The following is a 16,415-nucleotide window of genomic DNA, read 5'->3' as shown; positions in this document are numbered from 1 at the left end:
CTTTCATCCCTCCGCATTACATGTCCATACCATGCTAGTCGATTCGCTCTTACTTTTTCAACTATCGGTGCTACTTTCAGGCTTCCTCTGATATACTCATTCTTTATCTTATCCATTCTTGTGACGCCACACATCCATCTTAACATTCTCATCTCTGCTACATGCAATCTCTTTTCATCCGTCACCTTTAGGGCCCAACACTCTGATCCATACATGACGACAGGTCTGATGACAGATTTATAAATTTTGCCCTTCAGTCGAAGAGGCATCCGGGCGTCACAAATGGTTCCCGTGACCTGTCGCCATTTCATCCACCCCGTGCTAATACGGTTTTTCACGTCGCGGTCGATATCGCCATCGCACTGTACGAGCGAACCAAGGTACTTAAAGTCGGAGCAGACCGGCAATAAAATACCATCGAGTTCTATGGCAGCAAAACCAGAGAGACCGCCGAAATCACAGAACATATGTTCTGTTTTTGATCTACTGATCTTCAGGCCAACATTCTCTAGCTTTTGCCGCCACTTCTCGAGTCTGCTCTGTACCGCGAGCCCGTCTTCACCAACAAGCACAATGTCATCGGCGAAAAGCATACACCAGGGTACCTCCTCCTGTATGTCCGACGACAAAGCGTCCATAATAAGCAGGAAGAGGTAAGGACTTAGAGCCGATCCCTGGTGCAAGCTCACCGCGACACTGAACCTGTCGGTGGTGCCGGCAGCTGACCGGACGCGTGTACAACACCGACTGTACATTGACCGAATTAGCTCTACATACTTCCCAGGCACGCATTTCTCTTTCAGAGCCCACCACAAAACCTCTCGGGGTACGCGGTCGTATGCCTTTTCGAGGTCAACAAACACCATATGCAGGTTCCTTTTTGCGCGCCTGTATTTTTCGCACAATTGGCGAAGTGCAAAAATGGCGTCTGCTGTACCTCTTCCCGGCATAAACCCGAATTGGTTTTGTGTTATTTCACTCTCTTCTCTCAGGCGTCTCTTTATCACTTTTTCCCATATTTTCATTGTATGTGACATAAGCTTTATTCCTCTATAGTTGTTGCAGTCTTGTACATCCCCTTTGTTTTTGAAAATGGGCACCAGTAAACTGTCGCACCATTCATCGGGGATAGTTTCTTCATGCAACAACTTATTGAAGGACAAAGTCAGCCACATACATCCATCCTCACTCAACAACTTCCATACTTCTGCAGGTATATCATCTGGACCTACCGATTTTCCATTTTAATTAGAGTAAACGACTTGCTAATATGGAATTTATATGAAATCGAATTGAGTGACGTCACGGTCAACTCAATTACTTTATATATTTCTACCTGACTTATTAAATAGTAGTTGGATTTAAAAATAACTTATGTCCATGTTTTTCTTATAATTGTCTGATGTTTCATTTCGTGCATGGTATAAAATATTTTATTTTAACTACAGTCAAGTTCCCTATTGGGCAATACGCGCGTCATTTCCATGTGTGTGTACATGCGAACGAGCAGCGAGTCGCGTCATCACGCACACACACAACGACAACTGTATCCTCAATGAGCTAACAGTTGCAACATATCCGCCGGCTTGTCCGCTCTCTAGTACAGGTGTTGCGAATACGGTTTCCTTCATATTTTCCGGAAACGTTCGTATTTGTCATGCTAGTTCAGTCAATGTCAGCACATCTTGTACTGACACTGACTGAAATAGCATGACACGTTCGTATGTTTCCGTTACAATACGAAGGCAAATCTTTTCGCATTACGTCTGTATTATAGAAGATCGTTCGAAACAGTTTTGTTGTTGATTGCAAATCCTCATTTCTTATGGTCTTCGGCCAGAAGATGCAGAGGTTCGACCGGAGGGACTTATTGACAAAGATTTTAATATAAGGCACATAATTGATAGGTAAGTTTTAACCTCTGCAAAAATATGATATTAAATGAATTGATATACAAAAAATGTACGCCTAAGTATAGATATAGTGGGTTTATAAAATTAACTCACAGTACAAATAATCCTCAAATTATGAATAATTATTTTCGTATCCATTAATTTCATGTAGAACTAGTCTACAGAAGTTAGTAAAAGTTTTCAAACGTAATTATAAGAATTTTCAGTAAAATTTCATAGAAAACTATGGAATCTTTCTGTATGGAAAATAAATATCGATTCTCACATAAACTTAACGTGTCCAAAAAATATCAATGATGAAATTTTGAAAACTTTTCAACTTCCATCAGTACGACTCGGTCTAGAAATTTTAGCACTGGATCTTTTTAGAAAAAGCAGATGGTTATAGATCCCAGGCTAAGCGAAAATTTCGTCAGTCATCGCGTCCCGCGCGATAGATCGTATAGTGGTGCCAATGTATAATGAACCTTCATGAAAGTCAGCTGCATTTCGTTGGTGGGTTCAGTGTGAGATGATAATTTCTAAACTATCGTCTATATGAAACGGGAGACGATGTCTGAATTTAAGATTTTCTATACGTGTTTCCGTCGCTGCAATTTTTCAACCCACAAAAAAGCGTCAGCTGACGCCCGTGAGGGTTTGCTATTCCTGGCCGTTAACCACTATAGACGAAGTATTGCACGGGAGGCGATTGGTCATAGAAACCTGTTCAAGGTTCGGGGTCTATTAAGACCTGTGTTTTTTACCCTAACACGAAAATCTATGGAATAAATCTATCAGCACCAAGCCGCATTTTATGTATGAGAAATAGCTCGTTAGTATAAATATGCGCACGCATGCTTTTAGCTTTCCGATGCGTAAGCGTTTTCATACTAACGAGCAATTTCTCATAAGGTACAGGGGGCAAATCTCGACTGGGGGACAAAATTGTAACTGGTCCATTTTTCCATGTTTTACAATGTTTACATTATTAAATAGAGTGAGTGGACACTTACATGTAGAACTCAACATCATAGTGTTAATAATGGAAAAAATGGATCAGTCACAATTGTCGCCCAGTCGAGATTTGCCCCGCTGTACCTTACATAAAATGCGGCTGGATGCTGATGTGAGTGACTTTACCCTTACTGTGTTGTTTTTTTACCCCAAAACGAAATACTATGGAAACTGTACAACGATGCCTTATATTATGTATGTGTGGGCTTGTATTGTATAACAATATCTGGGCGACCGAGCTTCGCTCGGTTCTATTTTAATATATCACGTCTTTAGATAAAAAAAAAACTCTTATAAATACAAAAACAAAAAAAAAGACAAAAATCAAAAACTTAATTTCTGGCCGGGATTCGAAACCCTGACACCTACGATCTATCTGCGTACATTAGACCGACCTCGTGCGACTGAGCTACGCGGAATCGATGCGCGCGCGGCGAAATTAAGGACCATATTTTACGTTTACAAATGCGAAAGAAAAACTCAAGAAAACTCGAAAATTCGCGTTTTCCGGGATCTAAGGCTACGCTAGATCGATTTTTCACCCCCGAAAACCCCCACAAAACAAATTTCAGCGAAATCGTTAGAGCGGTTTCCGAGATCGTCGGTATATATAAATAAATAAATAAATAAATAAATAAATAAATAAATAAATATACAAGAATTGCTCGTTTAATAGTATAAGATTTAATGGCAGAAATATTGTACGTGAATGATTGTTAATTTAACTCTTATGTAAATAGTAATAAAGTCCTATTTCAAGTGAACTTGTGTTTCTTTCATCTTAAAAATCTCTGAAATCGCATGATATTCCTCACATTCCCCATATTTAATAATAAATAAATACATACGTTATAAATAAATATTATAGGACATTCTTACACAGATTGACTGTCTCCCACGGTAAGCTCAAGAAGGCTTGTGTTGCAGGTACTCAGACGATATTATATACATAGAAAACATTTATGCATTGTAACATCCGGATTTTTAAATGTTATAATCACTGATGAACGGCCGGTCGGAAGGCCCTGAATGTAGATTATCGCTTAAAGTTTATGCAATTAACACAAAAACAATATTGTTATAGAAATTTCATGCTTCAGCAATTCCCGAATAGTTTGTACATTTGGATCATGTCTCCGATTTTGATAAAAATTGGTAGGCTAATAGAGTCCATGATGCTGAGCAAGATCCACTAGGTTTTCCAAAATGTCCTAGGTTGTTTGTATGAAACTTTCCTTTTTTGTTACCGAAAATGTATAGAAAAACATACATACATACATACAATTACGCCTGTTTCCCAGAGGGGTAGGCAGAGATCACGGATTTCCATTTACTACGATCCTGACAAATCACTTTCGCTTCACACACTTTCATAACGTTTCTCATACACGCTCGTCGGTTTCGAGTACTTCTGACCTGGCCTTTTTGCAATATTTCTCCGATTTGAACAAGAAAAGTTCGCCTAGGTCTTCCACTTCCAACTGACCCTTCCACTCTTTTTTCATATACTTTCTTCGTTACTCTCTCATCCATCCTCTCTACATGCCCGAACCAACTTAACATACCCATCTCAATCTTTGTCACCACATCTACATCCACTCCACACTTCTCTCTTATCACGCTATTTCTGATCCTATCACTCAACTTCACACCAGCCATGCTTCTTAACGCTCTCATTTCCACGGCATTCACTTGACTTTGATGTCTTTTCTCCCACACCCAACTTTCACTACCATACATAAGTGTAGGCACTAAAACTCCTCTATGCACCGCCAGGCGTGCTTTTTGCGACACTTTCTGACTGCCCATAAAAGCGTTTAGTGCTCCATTCACGCTATTCCCAGCATTCACTCTCCTTTCAATATCTTTTCCATGTTTACCGTCCCTTGTAAACAACGTTCCCAAATACACAAACTCTTTCACTTGTTCCAAACTTTCATTATCGATTTCAATTTTGCAATCAGTCATAATCTCATCTCTTTCAAATACCATTACTTTCTTCTTACTGACATTCATTCTCATTCCTTTACTCTCGAAGGATGCATGCACTCTTGTTACCATCATTTGTAACTCCTCGGCCGACGACGCATGTAATACTAGGCCATCGGCATATAGGAGACATTTGACCAGTAACCCTTCCATTCTCAACCCACAATCATAATTTTTCAGATCTTGCAAACAGCTATCCATGAATAAATTAAACAGCCACGGCGACGCTACACATCCCTGTCTAACACCCTTTTCGATGCTAAACCACTCAGTGTATGTTCCGTTTATTCTCACGCAAGCACTGGAATTTTCATAAAGAGATTTCAGTGCTTGAACGAGTTGACTGCCCACTCCATACATGGACACTACCGACCACAATTCATTCCTCATCACTCTATCATACGCCTTTTCCAAGTCCACGAAAGCGCAATAGACCTTTTGACCTTTGGCCAAAAACTTTTCAGCTACAGGAAAAGACTTGATCCGAACAAGGGTATGGGCCCTTTCTAAATCCCGCCTGTGCATCCTACGTTTCTCGTCGGTTACTTTCACTACTCTCTCAATCAACACTTTCGCATACAGTTTCGACGATGCTGAGTAAGCTAATGCCCCTGTAGTTTTTGCAGTCCAGTCGTGAGCCTTTTCCCTTGTAAAGAGGAACGATGACAGCCTTGCACCAGTCCCTAGGTACCCGGCCGGTACTGAAGCACAAATTGAAAAGGCGATACAACTGGCTCGCTACAATGCCCTGTCCAGCCTTCAGCATCTCGGCGGAGACCTTGTCATATCCTGCAGTCTTACCTGATTTCATACCTTTCAATGCTTTCGCAATCTCATCCATGCTAATATTACTTTCATCCATATGTATAGAAATCTGGTAACAAATAATTTTTAAGAAAAAAAAACCGCCTTCCTTTGGGGTTCTGGTGATAAATAGGTACTATCAAATGTTGGATTATGTTATCAATTCGTCTGTATATTTTTTAATGTTTGTTATTCGATATCTCCGTCATTTCTGAACCAATTTTGAAATTTGGATGATTCTGAAGTACTTACAGATGAGAACGGAACTCTAACCAGGGGCGGCTCACTCTTCATCAGCAGTTCCACTGCACGAAATGTCACTGTTCTGGACGTAAGTGCATGCTGTTCTTATAAAAATACCAAAATGACTATAAGTGTGCCGTTCAGATTTGAGGAGTTCCGTTCTGACCATCATCAGCAGTTCCACTGCACCAAATGTCACTGTTCTGGACGTAAGTGCATGCTGTTCTTATAAAAATACCAAAGTCACTATAAGTGTGCCGTTCAGATTTGAGGAGTTCCATTCTGACCATCATCAGGAGTTCCACTGCACCAAATGTCACTGTTCCGTAGGTAAATGCATGCTGTTCCTTTAAAAACACAAAAATCACCATATATATGCCTTTCAGATTTGAGGAGTTCCCTCGATTTCTCCAGGATCCCATCATCAGAACTGGGTTCTGAGAAAAATGGGAGAAAAATGATTGGACCAATCTGTATGCATATACATTCAAAAACATCCATGAAAAAAAATTCAAAATCGGTTCAGTAACGACGGAGATATCGAGAAACAAACATTAAAAAAAAAATATAGACGAATTGAGAACCCCTTCCCTTGAGATTTGGAAGGCGGTTAAAAAGGAAGGTTTCATACAAACAACCTAGAACATTTTGGGAAACCTAGTGGATCTTGCTCAGCATCATGGACTATCAGCCTACCAATTTTTATCAAAATCAGAGACGTGATCCAAATGTACAAACTATTCGGGAATTGCTCGCTTAGTTATCGTCACAAAACTGACAGAGAGTTTATTTTAGTTAAGAACTTGACGCTAATTGGGGGGTCCCAAATTCTGAAAATGCCCCTATATCCATTATCTTTGTTTCTCATACACACCAACCACAATTTTCAGCTATAGTTTCCCCTGGAAGGGTATAATCGCGTGCGGTAGTGTTAATGACATGTACAAGTTCATTCCCAAGTGCTTGCTGGCACGGCATCGCCTGATTGCATCGGAAAGCTGCATTTTAAGTACTGCCATAGCATATGTGTTAGTACCTACAAGGTCTTGCTAAATACCTAAAGTAGGTCTAATGATCTAAGCAAGTAAGCACAAACGTGGCACGTCTTAGGGCCGGTTGCATCAACCACATTTGACAGACACATCATCGTCACGCAGCAAATGTCTATGGAACTTCCCATACAATAAAATTTAACGAACGCTTTAACGGTGACAGACGGTTTGATGCAACCGGCCCTTAATAGAAGAAAGTGAAAGAAGTGTCGGCAACGCGTTTGTAACATCTCTGGAGTTGCTGGTTGGTAAGCAGTCACAGTATTAACCTATGGACGCCTAAGCCAGAGAAAAGCTAATAAGCCTCCGCCTGATGGTCAGTTGCCATCAGGTAGACCGTTTTTTTTATCTTACACAATAGTTTTTTTTTAGTATGAATAGGTAGACGTTTGACCACGATCACACCTGATGATGCGGTCTACGGTGGAGCACGCTTACTTATGAGATACCTCACTTACTTACTTACTTTATTTATTTATTCGCATGGCATGCACTGAGTCGCTTATGTTACTATTATTGATTACAATACTATTTTAAGTATCTATGTTTTTCACACATTGGGCAGCGTTGTCATCAGGTGAATGAAGATCTAGGGCCTCCCCAACCAATTTTCGTTTTGGACACTCATGTATGATGTGGTGTATAGTCTGCACCGGTGCCCCGCAGTCGCATGATGGTGAGTCTCGCTATTCACACTTAGGACCGATTTAGACGGTACGAGAACTCGCATACGAGTTTTATTGCGGTATTTGATGGCTGTGCAAAATTGTATGCAACCTTAACAGTCCGCAATGTAACTAAAATCGCATGCGAGTTCGCACGCCGTTGTAACGGACCACACAGTCCTCGGTTCAAATCATAAGATATATCTATAATAATTATGCTTAGAAACAAATGCATACAGAGATAAAAACTTAAAAATTGCAAATAAATAAAACGAAAACAACTTACATACAAAATGGAATTCCAACAAATTAAAAATAGAAATTCTCGGAATTAAATCCGGCACAATAGGCGTTTTAGGCACAATAGGCAAAATCGGCACAATAGGCGTTTTAGGCACAACTGGCACAATCAGGCACTATTTGCCATAAAACAACACAGCGCATGCGTTAAAATCGGGACAATAAAACTCAGAGCGCAGCGTCAGAGGGATTGAGTCGGCTAGGGAACGTTGAGGTGCTCACTTCAGAAGAATTGGTGAAGTCATTCGACTAGGGAGCATTGAATAACACATCAGTAGTTTAAGAAGGAAGCGGACTTGAGGCACGAGCATTGAGAGGTTGGAGACTGGCGAGAAGGTATCTTGGTAAATTAGACTTGAAGACTACAAGTAAGTGTCCAGATTGTTTATTTTGAATGTGTTTATATTTGTAATTTTAGATTAATGCTATTATCTGAAGGTGATAAATTTTAATATTGGTACTTATTCATTTCATATGAACAAGATATTCATGAATGTTATATTTATGTGGTAATTATTTAAAAACGTACAAATTTCAATTTATTTATTACATACAATTAACTCTAACGGTTAATTTGGAATATTATTAATTAAAATTCGGATCTGAGTATCTCTAATATGACTACTATATATAACAAATAGATACATAAAATATTACACATATTTACTTTATGTACATACACATTCTATTAGCTAGAATCTCTTTGGGTGATTAGAAGGATTTTCATACTATTGTCTCATCCTTAAGTAAGATAATTTTGCTATATCAATGAAAGTAGGATTAATAACTTTATTTATTGTTCATAACATGTAAACTTTATTAGAGTTAAAGGATAACTTGTGGGAATTAATACTAATACTAAATACTAGGGAGGCATAGGACATCTATGGATGTTAGGATCCTGTCGCTATCAAGGAGAATCATTGATATAAAAATAAGATTGTTCACAAAAGTTGAATCATTGACACTGGCCTCGAGATTGGCAGACTTTGGAATCATCATTCCATTTTCATAATATGGTTAACGATATCGTTGTCTGGGAGATCAAACAATTCTAGCATTGACTAGTGAAACACGATGTCAAGCAATGGACCACTATACTCGGAACGTGGGAAATTGCACGCATATAGAATTTATATTTTGTGATCTTGGACAACCTTCGTTGGCTATGGCCGAACCAAAATATATATATATGGGATGGCGTGTGAGTCTGGGGTTTTGTCGTTCGAAAGGCTAGATCAATGAAGTATTTGTCTTAGTATCAAAAGAAGGTCAATGAATAGGCCCAATAAAGGGTATCAAAATAGATATTCTGTTTCCTTGATAGACCAGGGGTAGGCAGAGCAGTTTCTATCCTGACGGTAGAGGACTAGGTTGCAGAAACATCCCAAAACATATAAAATTATACTGGGATTAAAGGGTCCTTGATTAAATATTTGATACCTACTACTATGGTAGTACATTTTTAAGTAGTGCAAAGACACTTTACATCAGTTTACCTTTGTTCTAAGGATCCCATTTGTTCAATGTTTGATAAAACATAAATTGAACTAGCAACCTGGTTTGTCCATATGCTCGAGCGAGGTCCTTATAATAGGCTATATTATATTATACACCTATTATTCCTACGTATAAGGGACTCGTGGGTCGGAAACAATTAACCCCATTTTAAATAATGTCTTGTATATATTTTTAATATATTTCCTGTATTTATATTCCTTACACAATTTTACCTATCTCGCACACTCTTATCTCAACGCACTAAATTCTTTTACAAATGTCGTTCACTCTGCTTTTTATACCTCAAGTGAATATATTACTGCCTTAGTTTTATCAACTTAAATAGCAAGTTCCTAAAGGTAAAAAGAATCTGGATTGCTACGCACAACTACGGGGTCCTACCACTTACTAGACGATCACAGTATTTGTTTTAATGGCCAATTTTTAATAGTGTATTGTTTTAATTAGGGCTAACAATTTGGACTTAAGTTAGGTAATTTAGGGTGTATTTAATTAAGGGGTAGCGGGGTGTTATACCGTCTAAATCGTCCGCACAACATCCATGCTCAGTACGCAGTGGCACCATTCCCTCCTAGTTGTAATAGAAAATCTGTAGAGCTTCTGTGAAAGGACCCTATTCATACTAGGCAAATTGGATTGCCTTACACAATCCATACTAATATTATAAATGGGAAAGTGTGTGTGTCTGTTTGTTTGTCCGTCTTTCACGGCAAAACGGAGCGACGAATTGACGTGATTTTTTAACTGGAGATAGTTGAAGGGATGGAGAGTGACATAGGCTACTTTTTGTCTCTTTTAACGCGAGCGATAAAGACATGTTTATCTGCGCACGATTGTCACCTTGGCTAGGCGCCTAGAGCAGATAACAAAGTTCTAAAGTCAGTTAACGACTAGTCGGAACGTGAGCATGCCTGAGTGCAAGTTAGGCTTAGTTCCATTGTTTCCTGTACAGGTAGCTAAGGTATTAACCTATTATCTAAGGTTGATCAATAAGTTAACCCGTCAGGTGGCAGAGCTACAAGTTGCATAGGGGAGAAGTGGCGCGGTCATTTTATAAAACATTCCGTTAAGTGGCAGGCACCGGGAGCCGGACTCTGGGAAAAACAAGCTGTTAAGTGGCAGGGACCGGGTCCCGGACCCCGTGCGACGATATGCCTAAATATATAAATAAAACCGTCTAAAACTATATCTAGCTTCCTCATACTTGCACGAACCATTCGTCACTAAACAAGGATGGCATTCAGTAAAGGTTCAACACCTTCAACTTCAAAACAACTTGAAATATGACCCAATTTGATTGGACCATCCGCCTGCCATGTTTGAGACACGTGTTTAAAAACCGTCTTTTTTTGCAAAAAAATGTACTGTAATATGTTAAAAAAAGAGATATAAGTGTAAATAATGTATATTTAAGTCCCTGAATGACTTTTTTCTCCAATTTATTGTTTTTTTGCCTAAATAAAGTTACTTTAATAAATGGAAGTGGAAAATGTAGCCATCTGATATTTGATCGAGTCTAGCAAAATTCACATAAATGGAATGTCTTTTTTTTCTACGGAATGATTTTAGCCGTTTCATAATGAATCCAGTGATATATGGTTTATGCACAACATCCCTACATTTTTTGAGTAATTATAATTTTTGTAACATAAGTAACATTCGCGATGACCACCCGTGAGGGCGGTTGAGGGCCCCGCCACTCAAGGGTAAACTTTTTCTGTCATTTTATCGGTATCCTTGCCACTCAACAGCTTTTTATTTCAAGTCCGGCTCCCGGTTACCTGCCACTTTACGTGCGGTCGGCTCCCGGATTTCGCCACCTGAAGAGATAAGGAATATAAGGGATTCAGGTACCTTGATAAGTTGAATTTGCATTTACATACATACACACTCGTGTCTGTATTGCCAAACAGTGAAGGCATCACACTTGAATCTAATCTGGTTTCAAGTCAAGTCTTATTGGGAATTGGGGGTCGAAAGAAAACAAAATTGTGACCCTGCATAGACACTAGACAAGTAGACAGGTCGCCAAAATCAAATTGGAACCCACGTTCTACAGTCGACTTCTACGATACCAACGAGAGGAAATTGTTAATCGTTTATGAAGTAAATTAGTCAGATTTAAAACAAGCAGATGTACCTCACATAAACAATAAAATGAAGGACATTGCCGCAGGTGGCCTTATCGCAGACAGATACCGGGTGCAAGGTCATTGTATTCTACTTAGTTAGGCACAGTCGTTAGCAAGAATATTAATCTGCGTCCAGTCGTTGGATGGCTGAGTAGGTTTTGATGTGAAATCTTGTCAGTCGAGGCAAAATATAGGTTAGGTACCTACCATTGCCCTATTTCATAGGTCGCCCGACAGTGACACTTCGCCGTTCATTGCCTGTCCAGCAAGGAAATATTGACACAGAAATGTAGTCTGGCTTTGTCGCGCCAATCCGCAAGAGCGATAGAGATAGATAGCTACGAATGAGATATTATTGGCGTTTCGTGAGCGTTTGTTTGTGTATTCGACTACGCACGCTGAAATAAGTAGGCACAGTATTGTCAGTCTCAAGTGTCAATGTCACTGTGGTGAAATAGCCCACATGACTCAAGTTCTGTCAAGGATCCTATATGGAGATTAGAGGTAAGGAGCGAAAGCTTTAAGTATCAGAAGCACAGAAGTGCACATATAAAAGAAAAGATAGGTGGCGCTGCAATCGAAGGTACATATCATCATTTCAGCCATTAATCGCCCACTGCTGAGCATAGGCCTCCCTTCGGTACATAAGGGTTTGACAATCTCTTAGCCTTCTCGGTAGTGACCCCGCCTACGGAGCAAGAGGTCCCAGGTTTAAATCCTGATGAGAGCTTTTTTATTTTTTTCTACTAATATTTTTTCCTGATTTTTTTATTTTTTTAATATCCAAAAATATTTTGTTTTGATACAACTTTTCGAAATTTCATTCGCAAGACACAACATTACCTAAGAATCCTAAGATGGGGCAAACAATGTAAAAAGGCTTAAGTTGACATATTTGTATAAATAAAACAATAACTAAACATAAATAAAATACACAAAAAGAAAATTAAAGTATAAAAAAAAAATCAAAAACAAAAAGACCGCTGTCAGGATCGAACCTGAGAACATCTGCATACGAAGCCAGCGCACTACCACGGGACTACGTATTGACTTGCTCAGTCCGACGAAATCAGTCTAGAGAAAAGAACGTCTAATGTCATGTCACGTCGCTGATCATTGAGCGAGATTTTCCTTCTTACCTCTATTCTCCCTGACCGGGTCAAACAGCTAGAATGAACTGTTGCCTGCGGTATTTACGAACCGATACGACCTTCAAGAAAAGAGCGTACACCCATTTTAAAGGCCGGCATCGCAACAACCCTTTTGGTGTTGCGGGTGTCCTGCACACTGTTTGTTTATGATTTTGAACTAATTTTGATCGTCATCAATCAACTTGAGCAATTGTTTTAAGATCCTATTCGTATCAAAACCAGTCCACATTCAAAACAACATTAAAATCTGAATCGGGTAAAACTATATTATGACTATTTGACTTTTTTCTGAAAATATCCGATTATATACTACATATAAGACGTAGTTAATAACCAATTTGCATGTAAATCTTCGTTATAACGCATACCGCAAACAAATTGATGAATTTCAAATTAACACATAACTTCAGAAAGTTTTGGCCGCGTGTTTGAACTTCCTAATAGCTTTTTAATCCTTGGCGGTGGCTCCGGTATTTCAAACGAAGGGAGATAGTGTGCGGTGTCGGCTGATAAGGAAACTTTCTGAGTTATTCGAGGCACGCTTGTAATCTTTAGTGTAGGAACTAGGAAGTTTTTGGGTTGGAAGAACAGATATTCCAAGTTCGATTTCATTTGCTATTGAATGACGTCACAGCTGAGGTAAACGCGTCACTTGACTTATTTTCGTGAGACTCTTGTAAAGTTCATACTTTGGACATAAATAGTGGGTAGCAATAGTTCTAAAATGTTCTGTTTAGAAGTCTTCGTAATGACCGAGAATATAATTACTGACAAAACGGGTTTGCCAGACTACATGTTTCATGTTTGTACCTACGTATATCATATCATATTTTGAGTCCTGTGTACAAGTTACTTTTAGGTACCTAACGAACTTTTATTGGCTAAGTAAATTGTATCTACGCAAAGTAATTAACCCTACATTAATGCGGCTCTATGTTACTAATCGTACAAGTTAATACACTAAACTATCTTTAAAATATTAAACCTACGCGTAAATTTCGTATCGCAACTGAAACATCAAATTATGACAAACGAATCAACGAAAATCAAAACAAACCTAAGCCCGATGAACTCAAATCCATTGTACCGCATCACAACAAATAATGCCATTATACTTTAACCACAATGTTAAAAGTCCGTGTGACAATAGCCTACGTATTTCCGCTATGTGTGCCTGCCTTTGGACGACAGTGAACACTCGTTTCCCGCGCTTTGCAAGTGGCTGGCTGGTTCAGCTCGTTTTTAAAAGTTAACGTGGGAAAATTCGTTCAGAAATCGAAATGAAATAATTGTGTTTTTTTTTGTGTTTGTGATGGAGTGGTGTTAATTTATTCATCGTTAAAGTATAGTTGAAGGTGAGTTTTAATTATTCAAACTTTGTAAACAATAGGTACGTGTTTAATATTTGTTTGTTTTACAAGGGCCAAATTTTTGTTTAATTTAGAATAGAAATCGTTTATTCCTGGTAAACATTACAACTAACACATTTAATTTTTAAATAACATAATACAAAATTATTGTTTACCACGAAATGGTCCCGCCTCAGCATAATGCTAACCATACAGTCAGCGTTGATCTCCTGTAATCTGACAAGCGAAATATGGGAAAGACTTTAGAAATCCGTGAGCGTAGCGAGTGATTCAATTTGAATCTTGAGCGTTGCGTTACGCGGCTTTCAGAGCAGGACGGTTAAACATTTCTTTTTTCTAAAAATAAGTTAAAGTTTTAAAATGTCATAGGATATGGATCACGATTCACGTCTCGGCTTGGCAGACTGATAAACTTTAGTACTTTGCAGCAACATCCTTATTAAAGTCTGTTACTAAATTTAGTTGCGCTTCTCTACTCTTGTGAAAATATTACCAATTTGACCCAGCGAATGCATAATTTTCCGCATCGGTCCAGGCAAAAACTTTTTCCCCTAAGCACCCGTATCAGAACCTCGCAATATTCGAAAACCCGGAGAAAGGCCGCACGTTCGTCCTTTGATTCCGTTTTTAGATTTTTCAATGGCATTATGAATATAAGTTCGATTCCCGGCTTCGCCACCAGTGGGCTTGATAGCTTTTTCTTTAGTGTATAAGAGTGTATGGTATCTATTTCAGTTTATAAAATAAGTTCAGTTTAGGTACTATAAGTTTAAAAATTAGTATTTACTTGTTAAACATTACAACATTACTTGTTTGAATTCACAGATACACAGATGCTCATTATGATGAAGTAATTTTTAACAGCTTAACCTAATTACTTGCGCATGCGACTCTGTTCTAGGCTCTTCAAATAAAAGGATTTAAGCATGATTGGTCGCGGTGTTTAAAGATTCCACTAAGTCATGAATATCCTGTAATCATGCATTTTGTTTTTTATTAAGGTCAATACGGGTAAGTGTCTTATAAGATGAAGTGTAGGGCCATCACATTTGACCGTTTTACTCATTGTCACAGGTGTTTTTGCGAGTCCATAATTTTGTTACTCACGATTAGTTGTAAGCGCACGAACTACCAATAAACACTGATAATTGGTTTAAACAGGCCGAATGCTAAGGCCAGACACACTTTCCTTATGACACACTTACCCGGATTGACCTTAAATAGTTTGAAATTGAAAATTGACATTGTCCGGGAAATAGGATGCCATTGTGATGATTGAGAAGTCATGTGAAATTGTTATGTTTAAGTATTTAAACCATATCTTACCTATTCGATAGAATTAAAGTCAGAATTTATACTCACACATATATGACCCTCATTGAGTAGGTATATCCATTAGCCTACTATCTTAAGTCACGGTACCCGTATACATAAAAATCGCATTAGTGTCGTCTTAGTCACAGCTATTGGTTATCTCCAGACAGCCAGGCGCTTTAGCGGCGGTATCATAAGATTATAATTATAACACCTGCTGCATATAGGTGCAGTCAACTAATTGGAACCCTAGGCCATTCTACAACCATGCCAAAATGAAAACCAGTAAGAGATTTCATACAATCTGATTTATAACGTCACTATGACATAGTTGTATAGTGTCCTAGGTCCCAATTGGTTGACTGTACATTCGAAACGGTATTGGTACAGCCAGCTCCAAAAAATATTGTGGCAGCCATGCATGTAGCAACCAAGGTGTATATTTAGTAACATCTGGTGGATTACTTGGTCAACTTAGCTGCTCTAACTGCATTTGATGCTGACTGTACGCGTTGTTCAAAACATTAGCGAAATTCTCCTTTTTAACTCGGATAAAATACTGTCATATCATAATATGCTCTTCGGGTGTTCTTCGTTTCAAAATGGCGGAGACCGATGTACTTGTCAAGCAACGAAGTAAGATAAAAATGGAAGCCGCTTTTAAGAACATTACCGTTCAAATTCTTGGCACCCAATTGTCAAGTCACATTCGGTTCCATTCTCGGCTGAAATTTAGATTTTTTTATAATTTTTTTGAAAAAATAAAGTAAATTCAGGTTTTAAGGCATTTTCCCTCGAACCTAATATGTTTTTCCACCCTGCATATCAACGCCGATCACCGAAAAGTCTTGAGTTAGACTATGTTCTCTTATTTAGTACATAAACAAAACGAACAAACTATCAATGGACCACCAGCCTCATCATTCAATATATCCTGTATCGTTTCCTGCTTTCGTACAATTTAT

Source organism: Leguminivora glycinivorella, chromosome 10 (assembly GCF_023078275.1).
Source record: "Leguminivora glycinivorella isolate SPB_JAAS2020 chromosome 10, LegGlyc_1.1, whole genome shotgun sequence".
Classification (NCBI taxonomy): domain Eukaryota; kingdom Metazoa; phylum Arthropoda; class Insecta; order Lepidoptera; family Tortricidae; genus Leguminivora; species Leguminivora glycinivorella.
Note: the sequence above shows the minus strand (reverse complement) of the source record.